Raw genomic sequence first — 12801 nt, forward strand, 5'->3', positions numbered from 1 at the left:
GCTGGGCAGGCCTGGGCTTGAACCCCTACTTCTGGCTCTTTCTGCTCACTTTTTTCCAATATTAAACTCATCGGTTGTTAAACCAAACCTGGTACTCAGCTACTGCAGAGTCTCTTTGCAGACAGGTAGTTCACCTTCTGCTCCCTCTGGAGAAACCAATTCCCATTGCAGCCCAGGCCTGCAGGCTTCATCAGAGACCAACGGGCTGGTGGTGTGGTTGCATCTTGGATTCCTACAGCCTGGGAAGTCCTGTTACAGAATAGCTCCCAAAATATGGTACATTCATTCTCCGGTGTCAAAGCAGCCGTTCTTAGTTATTAACAACGAAGAAGACTCGGATATCAGGATAGGGAAAGAGCTCTTGGACTCCTCTAGCTTGGGTCCGAGGTACCTCGGTGCCTCCATTTTTACGCACCTAATTTTATAGGGATCTATGGTGGATTCAGATGTTAAACAGGGATGCAGACAGTTCTCTAAGTTAGGAAAGAGGGAAAGAAGAATAAGGATTCATTACAGGCACAGAAAAGAGGAGACAGGAGGGCCTAGGGGAAGAGTGGGAGGGAGAGAGACGAAGATTCACGAAGTAAGGAACTGGGACAGTGTCTCAGGGTGGCAGGCAGACACAGGACCTTCTGGGGGAAGACAGAGGGGCCATGGCACGAGAGGCAGACCAGCGAGCAAGAACAAGGGCGCCGAGAGGGCCGAAGCTGGCCCTTCCTCCCTGGAGGGCAGAGGGTACGGGGAAGACGTGGTCAGTTCTTATCCTGGCTCTTGAAAGAGCCATTTTGAACATGTCTTTTCTGTTTTGAGAAACAGCAAGTGTGCCTTTGTTTTCCGACCTTAGAGTATAAATTTTGAAGTGCAGATTTATTTTCTCAGGGAAGTTTGAAGGTTTGTACATTTAAGAAAGAACAGAGAGTTTTTTTGGGATTTGGTGCTGGCAGTTATTATACAAACTGTGGTCGAAAAATCCCCTTGACACTCAAGAGCTGTCAGGGTGCCTCGTATTTATTCTTTGAGAAAGGAGGTCTGACGCATTCTTAATGTCTGTAGGCTCCCTTCATAATTAAGTACTTTATTTTAGGTATTCAAGCCCTTTGGACACAAATCATGTCCAAAATTTGGGAAACAATTAGGTCTTACTTGCATTAAATCAGTGAAGATGGAAAGCATAGTAACCTGTTGATTACACCTGCCCTTCACCTTCAGAAGTCTTCTCTGAGAGGTGCAGGGTCCACAAGGAGCCCCGGGGGCACGATCAGTTCCAAGGGTGTGGGCTGGGGCTGGGAACTCTCACAGTCAACTGTCAAGTCAGCATTTTCTGAGCTCGCACAGAATTATCACTCAGAAAGAAAAAAAGAAATCCCAGCATTCGAGAAGGTGTTTTTTTTTCTTTATACACAAGAAATGCAGGTGCACAGATGGGAAAGCATGCCTTGTTTTTTCCCTCAGGCTGTAGGGCTTCCCAGTGTATGAAGCAGAACAAAAATGGCAGACAACACTTTCTGTAAACTCTGTTCAGTTTTTGGAAGTAGTGTGACAACAGTGACATTTATCAGATAACAGGAGAGGTTTTGGGTTTTAGGAACTAATGCTCAGTTTTAATTAAATCTGATATGACATAAGTGCCATAAATAACGTCATATTTCTTTTGAAATGCAATCGTTTTCCTGTTCAAAGGGAGTCTGCCCATTTTTAAAAATAAAACAAAAGAATACTTGGCATCTATAGTCCAGTCTCTCTAAAGTACAACTGATAACACTAATGTAGTTCAGATAATAGTTACCATTTATTGTTTCAGTATGTACTGTTTAAACATTACTACATTCATACGGTTGGATGGAAACCTGGAAACAAATAATGTGCAGGAGCTTGACATCAAGTTGAAAAGACAAGATAAAACAGCAATTACTTAACTGGTTAATGAATTAATTATTCAATTACTCACCAAAAGGGTCCTACCAGACACTCTGTTAAATAATGCAGATATTATGACAAGCAAAAATGGACTTGATCTTTGTGACCTTGTGAAGCTTTCAGTCTAGCCCAAGAGAGACAGGAATCAAGTAACTACAGAAACAGACAAAAAATTAAACTGTAATCAGTGCCTTGATGTTATGAGAGTGTAAGTTGCAGTTACTGCCTCCTATTTATATGAGGGTTTGCAAAGCGCTTTGGCATGAGACTAGGGTTTTAGACATTCAGATGTGTCATGATTAAGAAGTGGTGAGTTAATTCCTTCAATAAATCAACATTTATTATCTTAAAAAATATATATGAGATTAGAAGTCAGAGAGGTCATTTGAGAAGCCCAAGTTTGCATTTGGAACAAAGGTTTGAAAGCAGGAGGCATCAGCATTGGGCCAAGGATCCCACTGCAGACCAAGAGGACCAAAATCTCTGTGCATAGTCTAAAGGTTAGGGTTCCCCAAACTTGTCCATCTCATGTTAAAAAAAAAAGGATTGTTTGGGTTTCAGGTTAACCCAGTCATGCTCAGTCTGGGACAGTTTTACGCCAGAAGGCACTTGGCAGTTGCTCTTAAACATAGAGCACTAGGAGAACACTTGAGAGATAGTAAGGCCAACAGATCAGAAAACAACTGCCATGGAAAAGCTAGCTGATGACTGGCAGTTCCCAGGAGGAGGGCACATGCCACACAGGGAAGCACCAAGGTTGGTCAGCAGCCAGAGGGAGAAGAGGGAGAAGCCTGTAATATGGTTTCCATGGGAAGGAATAGGTGAGGCAGGGTGAGCAGGTTTAGAATCGGCTCATTTGGACCACTTCAGCAGGCTCTGGGCACAGGGCTGTGCCTGGTTGTGTACCCGGCCTGGAGTGATCAGGGCAGGTGCACCATGGCCTGCAGAATGAGAACCCCATAGAGGAGGCGACTGGGGCATGGACTCTGCTTTGGCTGCTTTGTAATTGAAAAGCATGCTTGTGAGAGTTTTTTATTATCTCTAGGAACTGACCAACCATGGGAGGAGCAGTCCTTCCCCCAGGGCCTCTGTTCAGGAAGGCCCCATAAGTCGGAGCATCAGAATACAGACAATAAGAAAAGCATGGTTAACACAGCAATGTCTGGAGACATTTTTGGCTGTTACAACTGGGGAGGGGTTCGTTGCTCTTTGCATCTGGTGAGGGGAGGCCCAGGGGTGCTGCTATCCATCTTGCACTGGCCAAGACAGCCCTCCAGCAAAGAACTGTGCAGCCCTAGTGTCAATGGTCCAGGAACGTTGGGAAATTGAAAAGTCCCCAAGGACAACTCTGGAATCTCCTTACAATTTTGAAACTCCCAAGGGGATTCAGAAGGTTAATGCACTTTGAGAACCACTGGGATAGGCAATGAGGCTTTGAGCAAGAAAGTGGCTTAGGGTAAAGGTTTTAGAAAAAAATCACATGTATATATTCAACAAATATATAAGAACATGGATAGGAAAACTATGCTAACTTCAGTAGACGTTTGTGATACAAACTCTGAGGTTGGAGGAAAGGGAATCAAATCAGTTGTGGGAGGCAGAGTGGCTTCAACTGTTCTTTAAATTTTTAAATCTTAATTAAAGAGGTCCAATGAAGTTTGTAAAAATGTTAATATTTAATAAAACTGGGTATTGGGTACATGGGTAATTATTATGTTTTCTGTAACTCTCTGAATCGTCAAAAATTCCTATAGTAAAAAAATTTTAAAGCCATACATATGTGACATCCTGAATTGATATAACAGGTGACATAGAGAAGTTGAAAGACCAGTCCACAGAACTGGTGGGAGAAAAACATTTCTTCACCAAGAAATTCATTCCATCTTTAGACAGCTCTGCCTAGAAAGAAGAAACTGTAGTCTTTCTGTGTTTCAGCATTTGGCGAGGGCTGTCATGTCCCCAACCTGGGGTCCAATTCCTGAGTCCTCTCGTGTCCCTGTTCACCCTTATGGTGCTTCTCATAAAGCTGGCTGTTCCTGGAGGCAGGAACCATGTCTTACTTTCACCGTACTGGGTTGCTCAGCACAGTATTCGACACACAGAAGGTACACAATACATGTTATTAAATATCTAATGACTTGGTAGGGCTTTCCCCACTCTAATATGGTAGAGCTGCAGCCTAGGATCTTTAATATTTTACCTAAGAAATGGAATGCTCTGTTGGTTTTTCTCCCCTGAAAATGTTGAATTCCATCAGAGCGCAACATTTCTCTACATTCCCAGTATGAGAGATTCCAGTGTGAGCTGTCTGTGACATTTTATACAGAAAATGTTTATTATAAAGGAATTAACCATCCACCCTTTGATCATATATTATAGAGCGACATCTCTTACACCGCTGTAATTCTTCTCATGTGACATAATGTATGGAAAACTCTTTGCTGATGTTTATATGAACCCAAGGTGGTAGTTGTGATATTATTTTCATAACATGCATTGAAGCACTTATGGCGATTATAATTGCACATATTATTTGAGTCATGATTTGATTTGTGTCTGCCAGCTAAGATGTAAGCCCCTTGAGGTCACACCAAGTACATGTTGCTTACTGCAGCATCCATGGCACTTTGCACAGTGCCTGACACACTTGTGAGAAAGCAAAGTGAGCAAGGAAAAGGGCAAAGATGGGCATATGAAAACTAGAAAGTATGAAGCAAGGTGTGAAGAATAATGCCTAAAATGAAACATTTGACAATCAAAGCAAATAGGTTATCAGCTTTAGTTACAACTCTTAAATTATAATTTTATTTTAAAAATTCAATGGATGTTGTTTAATACTATTATGATTACTTGGTAATTACAGAGCACTTTTTAGGTGCCAAATACTACCCTACTGATTTTCATCATATTATCTCATTTAACCCTTGGCAGCAGCTATTAGAAGTAGATGTTATTAGTCTGTTTCTTTAAATGTAACCCAGTTTAATGGAAATTACAAAGTTAAAAGTAAAATTGATAAAGATTTAGTCCTGAAGAGAATGAGTTTATGGGTAGGTGGGTAAGGGAGGATGAGAATATTTATAATGAAGTAAAGGGAAAGACAATACACACAAAAAAGGCAGTCATATGTCATGTATTGTCTCAAAAGGTACTCCACCCTGAAAATATAATTTGTACAAACAAATAAATAACATAAAATCAAAGTACATAAATGTCACCAACTCAAAATATAAGGAGAAATGAACATAAACATAAAATGTTGGACCTCAGTCCAACAAAATGTGTTTTAATATATCATTCTTGGTTTTTAAGAGATTCAGAAAGTCACAAATAATTAAGATTATGATAAATTTAAATATGAAAGCTAATAAAGATATTATAATAGACATACAACAAATTTGAACCCTAAAAAATGGAATTCACTTTATATTAAAATGTCTGTGACACATAACATAAATTGACCACATATTTCTTTACAAAATCAACCTTAGTATATATATCCCCCAAAGAAGAAATTTAATAATAGTATGATTTAAACATACTATGGTTAAAAAAAAACCCCAAACCATACATTATTAATGGCGATTTAAATAAAGCAAATCCAATCTCATCAATCAAGACTATATGCATCTTTTTCATTTATGAAGGGAAAATAAAATACTGAATTACTTTGCAAATATTGACAAGAAAGTTCCTATGGAAAACCATGGAGTGTTGCCATAGTTACATGAGGGGCAACTGCACAGTCTTAAATATTTTCATCAAAAAAGGATGAATATGAAATAATTAAATATCCAGCAAAGATATGTGTAAAGAAGAGCAAAATCAGCTTTGGGAAAGGAGAAAGGAAAAAATAATGAAAAAGGTAAGAGAAATTCATTAGGAAAGAGGAAAAGTAACTTTAAAAAAAAAGTGGTATTGGAACTTTGTTAGTATCATAACTGAATCAACACAAACTCTAGAAGTCTAATTAAAAATAGAAAACACAAATATACAAAATTAGTTACAAGGTAATGATGCTCTAGATAAAAGTTTGAAAGCATTCCAAGAGAATACATGTAGTGCTCTCTGCTAATAAATTTGAAAATCTCAATGAAATGGGTGATTTTTCTAGGAAAATATAAATGACCAAAATTGACACTGGATGAAGCAGACAACCTGAATAGAAAAAAATAACTAGGGAAAAAATTGAAAGTGTTGTCAAAGGCTTACTTCCAAAAAAGGGTCTGGCTCAAATGTTTTTATGAACAATTTTTTCCAACGTCTAAGAACAGATAATTCTCCTTACTCTGTAAACTGTTTGGAAGCATAGAAGATTCAAAGCTTCCTAATTAGCTTTATAGAGCTCTCATAACCTCGGTTCCAAATCTTGACGCCCATAGCCAGAGAGAAGAAAAATGCAAACTAATATCCCATTGTACAATCAGAAAGAAAATATTAGGAATTTGAATCTGATTTTACATTTAAAAAAATCACATTCCATGGCCAACTTGCATTTTTTCTGAAAGAAGTGAAAGGATGTGTAAGCATTAGGAAAGCTACTATTAAAACTTCCTGCATGAACAGGCCAGAAAAAAATCATATAAGCGTCATAAGAAAAATGTATGAGATGAAGTCAAATATCAATATTAACATCGTAAGAAAAAATGTATGAGATGAAGTCAAATATCAATATTAGCAAATTGGGTGGGAAAAAGGTAATTCTTGACATGAGAAAAGGGTATGTCTTAGCCCAGGGGAGAAAGCATGCAATGGAGGAACGCCAGGGGGCTTTCTTGAATCAGGCACACACCTGCCATCACCTTAATTATGCAATAGTTCTGGGAAGTTCTAGCCAAAGCAATAAACAACTGAAAACACAGAGGGTGGTAGTGACAATAAGACCCAGTTGTCATTTTCAGGTGACAGATAACTTGTCACCTTGGAAAACCATGGGAATCTACTAAAAATCTATTCAAACTAATAAGTTGCACAGGAAATTGGTTGAAACAAAAAAACAGAAAAGCAATAATTACTGCTACAACAAAAGCCTCATGACTCTTTTGGGCATTTCAAAAGGCCAAACAGCATTTTTAAAAATTTATTCAAATGAATAAAAACAATACAAAATATCTGGGAATAAGCTAAAATGGAACATTCAGGTTTTTGTGAAAAAATACTACAAAAGTTTATAAAGATATTAAAGATTAATTAGTAAATATTACTGGGAACTGTTATTAGTTTTAAAAATGAGTTGTATCACCAATGCAAAATAATGCCAGTAAAATAAATTCTAAATGAGTCCAATATTTGAATGTAAAAATAAAATCACAACAGAGCTAAAAGAAAATAGAAGTATTTAGAACAGAAGCAATTCTTAAGTAAAAATAAAGAACAATAAAAAATTAGTTTGGTATGAAAAATTAGACATTAAAGCCTCTGTGAAGCTAAATGGTGACACCATGTTGAGAATGATGGAATATTTGTGATAGGCAAAGAGTTAGTATCTTCAACATAGGAAGTGTGTATGTATTTATATATGTGTAATGAGAGAGAAATGCACATGTGTGCACACACACACATACATATTTATACACACATATGTGCATCAAAGAGTAAAAGACAGTAGTCCTAATGTAAAAATTGCCAGTTCACTAAAAAGGAAAAAGCAAATAGTAATAAATATGAAAAAAATTCACCTACATAGTTATCAAAAATTGGAAAAGTTATCAAAATGAAAAAATCTACAAGATATCAAAATAGTAAAGATATAGATAGATCTCTGGATTACCTAGTATGTGAAGTAAGCATTCAAAAACTACCAATGGAAAATTGGTAATACGGCAATGAAGAGCAGTTGGACGGTTAGCCTGGAAACCACTTGGACTGTGACAAATCCCTTCACTTTCACTTGCAAGGTGTGACCCTTTGGCGTGTTACTTAGTTTTTCTGCACTGCAGTTTCCTCCACTCTAACATGAGGAAAACAGTAGTGACCTTGGGTAATTTCAGTATAAAATGGCTAGCACCTGGTAAGTATTTAGAATAGTGCAGGGTATAGAGTAAGTGCTTAATAAGTGAAATGCTTTTAAAAATACCTTCTCACATGCATAATCCTCGCTCTAGCAATTCCCCTCCAATGCCATGAGAAAATAATCAGAGATTTGTGTATAGGTTTATGCAATTCGTGATTATAAAAGCTTTATTTATTATGCCAGGGAAGTAAGAACAACTCAACTTTCCAATGTTTAGGGATTGGTGTAATCAATTGTGGCCATCCAAAAGTTAGAAACAGGCAGACAGAATTATGTACTCAAAAAATATTTAAGGACATGAGGTAGTGTTCACAATAATGTTATTTGGAGAAGCTAGATACAAAGTTGTATATGAAGTATTATAGAGGTTTTCTTTTCCAAATACATATACTTATGTATTTAACATATATGTATATACTTCTTACCAGAAATCCTAAGACTATAGAATTAAATATTAATTGTGGTTCTGTCTAGGTTGGGAGTTATGAATGAATTCAATCTTCCTAATTTTTTTTTGCATTATTTTGCAGTTTTCAAATGCACACAAATTATTTTAGAATCTGGGGAAAATGTCACAGTAGTAATATTGTCATCACATTGTCACATAATCTCTAGTTTTCTGTTGTGAAATATCCCCCACACCTCTGCTCTGACAACCCGTGGGCTCGATTTTGCTTCTAGTGCTAATTCCTTGTCAATCTTGGCCTTGCTGACCCTGCTGTTGCCCACCGAGAGCAGCCAGGGGCAGCTCGTCCAACTGCAGCTGCTGTGCATTCCCTGCGTCTTGTTTTCAGCCTCCTTCCTCATCAGCCGCACTTTGCTGAAAATGCCGCCTGAAATCATTTTAATCATTTCCCCTAATTCAACCTGCTGTCCACGTGCCATAGGCCCATAGGCTGGGCGTTGGGAACTGTGGAGTTACAATTCAAGAAGACACAGTCTCCACCCCCAGGAGTGGCAAACAAGTAGGACAGCCCTGCCTGGACTCCCGTTCAGTGTTACATTATTTACAAGGTCACCCCATATTATCCACCTTGTAACTGATGACCTCAAAGTCTGCAGGGGCAGGATTGTCAAATTCAGTAAAAATACCGCAGGGGACAAACATTGCCTAGGGCACCCTTAAAATGTGATTCAAATAGTTTGAAATTCAATTTCAACTGGGCATCCTGTACTTCATCTGGCAGCCATGGACAGGTATAATTGTCCCCTTCTCCCCCATCCCCAGTCGACAGATGAAGAAATCAGACTCAGTGAGGCTTGGGGACTTACTCTATCTGCGTTATCTATCTAATCAGCAGAGCCTGCCTCCCAACCTCATCTCTTGCTGTTAGCCTCACTGCACTCGTTTTGCTCCTGAAGTGGTGTCAGGTGTCACCTCTGCTTAATGGTCCTCTGAACATTAGAGAAACAACCACAGGGGCCCTCAGAGCATTAGGAATGTGGATGCAGGTCAGAGAGCCCTGTGCTGTCTTGGGCCCCTTCTCCTGTTGGAGGAGGTCTCCACCCCATGTGAACCCCACAGAGACCATAGTTTATGTGCAAATTAGCCTTTCAAGTCTAGGCACAACTGTTAAGGTGTGTGGACTGATAAGATGCTCAAGGCTGCCATGAACAGCACCACGTCACCCATGTCACCTGCTCCAGAGCCCTGTGGCAGTGGTGGGGTGGATGGGGGGCAGGTGGTGGAGTACTCAGCCCAGCACAGGTGCTCCTTCACATGTGCCAAGGGATAAGTGGATGCTTCCACTGAGCCAGGCATCTGGTTCCTGCAGTGGGCTTTCCCTCCAGTACCCCTGGTTGGCTTGTGGCAGACAGAAGGAGCCCCTCATCCCAGTGCTCAGAATGAGCCATTGCAGGATGGAGAGGCCTAAGGTGGAGTTGGGGGGGCCCACATTCCACGTGGACCCCATGTGAGTTGCAGACTTGATTCTAAGGAGTCACTTTTCAGGAATTCGATGAGCACACATGACTTGATGGATGCCATCCCAGGCTCCGGAGATGCAGAGGTGGGTACGACAGAGCTCCTTGCCACAAACCATTAGATTTAACTGGTCCCAGTGTGAGCGGCCTGCATACTGGCAGAAAGTATCCCTCTGGAAGCATGAAGTTCCCTACATACTGGATGAGTCAATGTCCACGTGTGGGTAGGATGAAGACCTTTGTGGATATTTCAACCAGAAGAACCATTGTGTGGTATTTCAACCAGTAGGCAAATTCGTCATGTGCACATCACTAACTAAAACCTGATTCTTCTAAAGAGGGAGGGAAGACTGTAGGGGTCATGGATGGAAAGCCACACCACTTACATTGTTTTGCCTCTGTGTCCAACACACTTGGCAGGTGAGGCGCTGAGGGGGCAGCTGTTCATCACAGCTCGTGTATTGATCACCAGCCATCTTAGCCCTGAGATCTGTCAGAGAGGAACCCACTCTCCTCTCTACTTTTCTCTATAATCTCTGTTTTAGCTGAGTGAATGGGCCCAGGAGCTAAGGCAGAGGGAACAGGTGGAAACCACACGGCCTTGGCTGCCCGCATCACGTCCTCTGCCAGTGACGGCCTTGACGTCCCTTTCCCCACTGCGTGGCTGGCACCACAGGCTTCATGGCTGGGAAAGTGGTATTGCAGGGTCTCTGGTGGAGGACTAAGTATGGAGGTTGTGGCCAGGAACCAGCCTGGCGTTCTGCATCAGGGCCCCCTTGCCCCAGGGGGCCTCTCAGGGTTCAGCCACCTGCTCCTCTGCTTTGTGTCCCCTGCCTGCTCCTTCTTGCAGCGCCAGGGTGGCTAAATGTCTGCCACACTTCAGTAGACAGATGTAGGGTCTCCAGGCCCTGCTCTGCCTCAGCAGCAGTTATTGCTCAGAGTTCAAGGCCTGTCAGGCAGGACTGTGCATTTCAGAGTCTTAAGTTGTCTCCAGTACATGGGCGCTGGTGCACACCCAGAACACTTCTACTCCGGGATGCAAAGCAAATAAGAAGCAAAACTCCCTGGTCAGCAAGTCCCTCATCTGTCTGTCTGTCTGAGCTCACAGTTGACATGCAGCAAGCTGAAGGGGGTGTCCAGATGGTGGAGGGTGGGGAGAGGGTCTCGCTAAAATTTCATTTAAGATAGCTTTGAGAGATTCTGAAAACAGCAGAATAAAACCCTTGAACCTATGGAGAACTTTGTATTTATTAAAACAGAGTTGATTTTGCTCCTATAAAAACAAACAGTTTCTCCAGGTTGGGGATCTTTTGTGTTATCGTGGAGTGCCAGGATACTGTGACTTTTTGAGAAGAGTTATTTTAGGATCAGCCCAAGTAGGTGCGGCTGACTTGGGACTGCAAACATAAATGTGAAATGCTGAGTCCTTAGAAGATTTACTGTTTGGCTTTTAGCAGTTCTTGAAGCTGCATCTAATAAATAGTATGTACCATTATTACTGATAAGTAATATGTATCAGATAAAAGTTGTATGTACTTCAAAATGAAGTTCACTGATCTGACTATATTTCATTCTAAACAAACAGAAACAACCTTTCACTTCTGAAGCTTAAAAAAAGATTCACTTTTTTGAGGTTAACCCATACTTGGTTATCCCTAGCTCACTCTCATGAATTCAGTGATTTAATGAGCACTTTCTGTGTGTTGTATTAGGCACCAGGGACATGAAGGGAAATAAGCTGTGGTATCAATCCTAGAGAAGGGAGACAAACTAGCAAAGTGAGGAGTGAAGTATCAAAAATGCAAAGCACAAAATGCCAGGAGCACAGTGGCTTTTCTGGAAACTCTGTGTCCAAACAGATAGGAAGGCCTTCCCTTTAATATTGTTTATATTGTATTGTATTATATTTATAGAAATGCTGCATAAAATATTTAAAATGTTTTAATACATAGATGATCTGATAAAAAAGAAAGAAAGGAAATCTCCACGTGCCAACCAAAGGAAAAAATTTTCAATCCAAGTAATAAGAGTAACCAGTCTGTCTGAGCTCACAGTTGACAAGCAGCAAGCTGAAGGGGGGTGTCCTGATGGTGGAGGGGGTGGAGAGTCCTCATACAGCTTTCAGGGGCCAAGGCCAGGGATTCTGACACCTGCGTGGAAAGCAGAGGCAGGCCTTTGCACCCGGAGGAGCCGGAGAGGCAGAATAGAGCCCTGAATGAAGTGCAGGTCCAGGAGTGGCCTGCCCAGAGAAGGCAGAGGGCTTGCTTTCAGTCTGATGCCTCGGATGGAACAAAAGTCTCCTGTAAGAAGTTGAATGCCCTGTGTGACATATTATTACAGGTGCAAGGTCCAAATCCACCAAACCTGTGCAGAAAATAAAAAGAGAACCTGCAACCTGAGAAAGGAGTGCAGACACTGGTCCAGCCCCCAAGGAGTGATTTAGGACCCACAGCCTAAAGGGGAATGGAGTGGGCCAGGAGTAATGCGATTTGATTCACTCTTTAGGAAAATCCCCCTGGGGCAGACGAGCAAGGAAGGACTGGGAGAGCAGAGAGGAAGGCCCTACGGAGTTGCTGGAAAATGCAGGCGACAGCTCAGCAGGAGCCGGAAGGGAGCGAGATGCCAGCAAGACGGCCTGCTCGCGGGTCCCAGCTCCTCTTGAGCATCAGATATTCTCACTCCCTCGCTTGTCTATTTCCCCGGGTGCAGGGAAGAAGAACGTGTTTCCTGCCCCGCCACCCAGAGCCTTCCTCTTGTGGGAGCCTTGGCTTCTGGCCCCAGAGTTTAGAGGACCCGGAGCAGCCACACCCACTGTCCCCGTTGCCAGCTGTGGGCTCCTTTCCACAGTGCTCACCGCTTCCTCCCTCCTACAGCCAACTTCTCACCTCTCTGCTCTGCCCTGAACCATCAGTAATATGGCCAGATGCTATTGCTCATTCTGTCATCCG

Source organism: Manis pentadactyla, chromosome 4, assembly GCF_030020395.1.
Source record: "Manis pentadactyla isolate mManPen7 chromosome 4, mManPen7.hap1, whole genome shotgun sequence".
In the NCBI taxonomy this organism is placed as follows: domain Eukaryota; kingdom Metazoa; phylum Chordata; class Mammalia; order Pholidota; family Manidae; genus Manis; species Manis pentadactyla.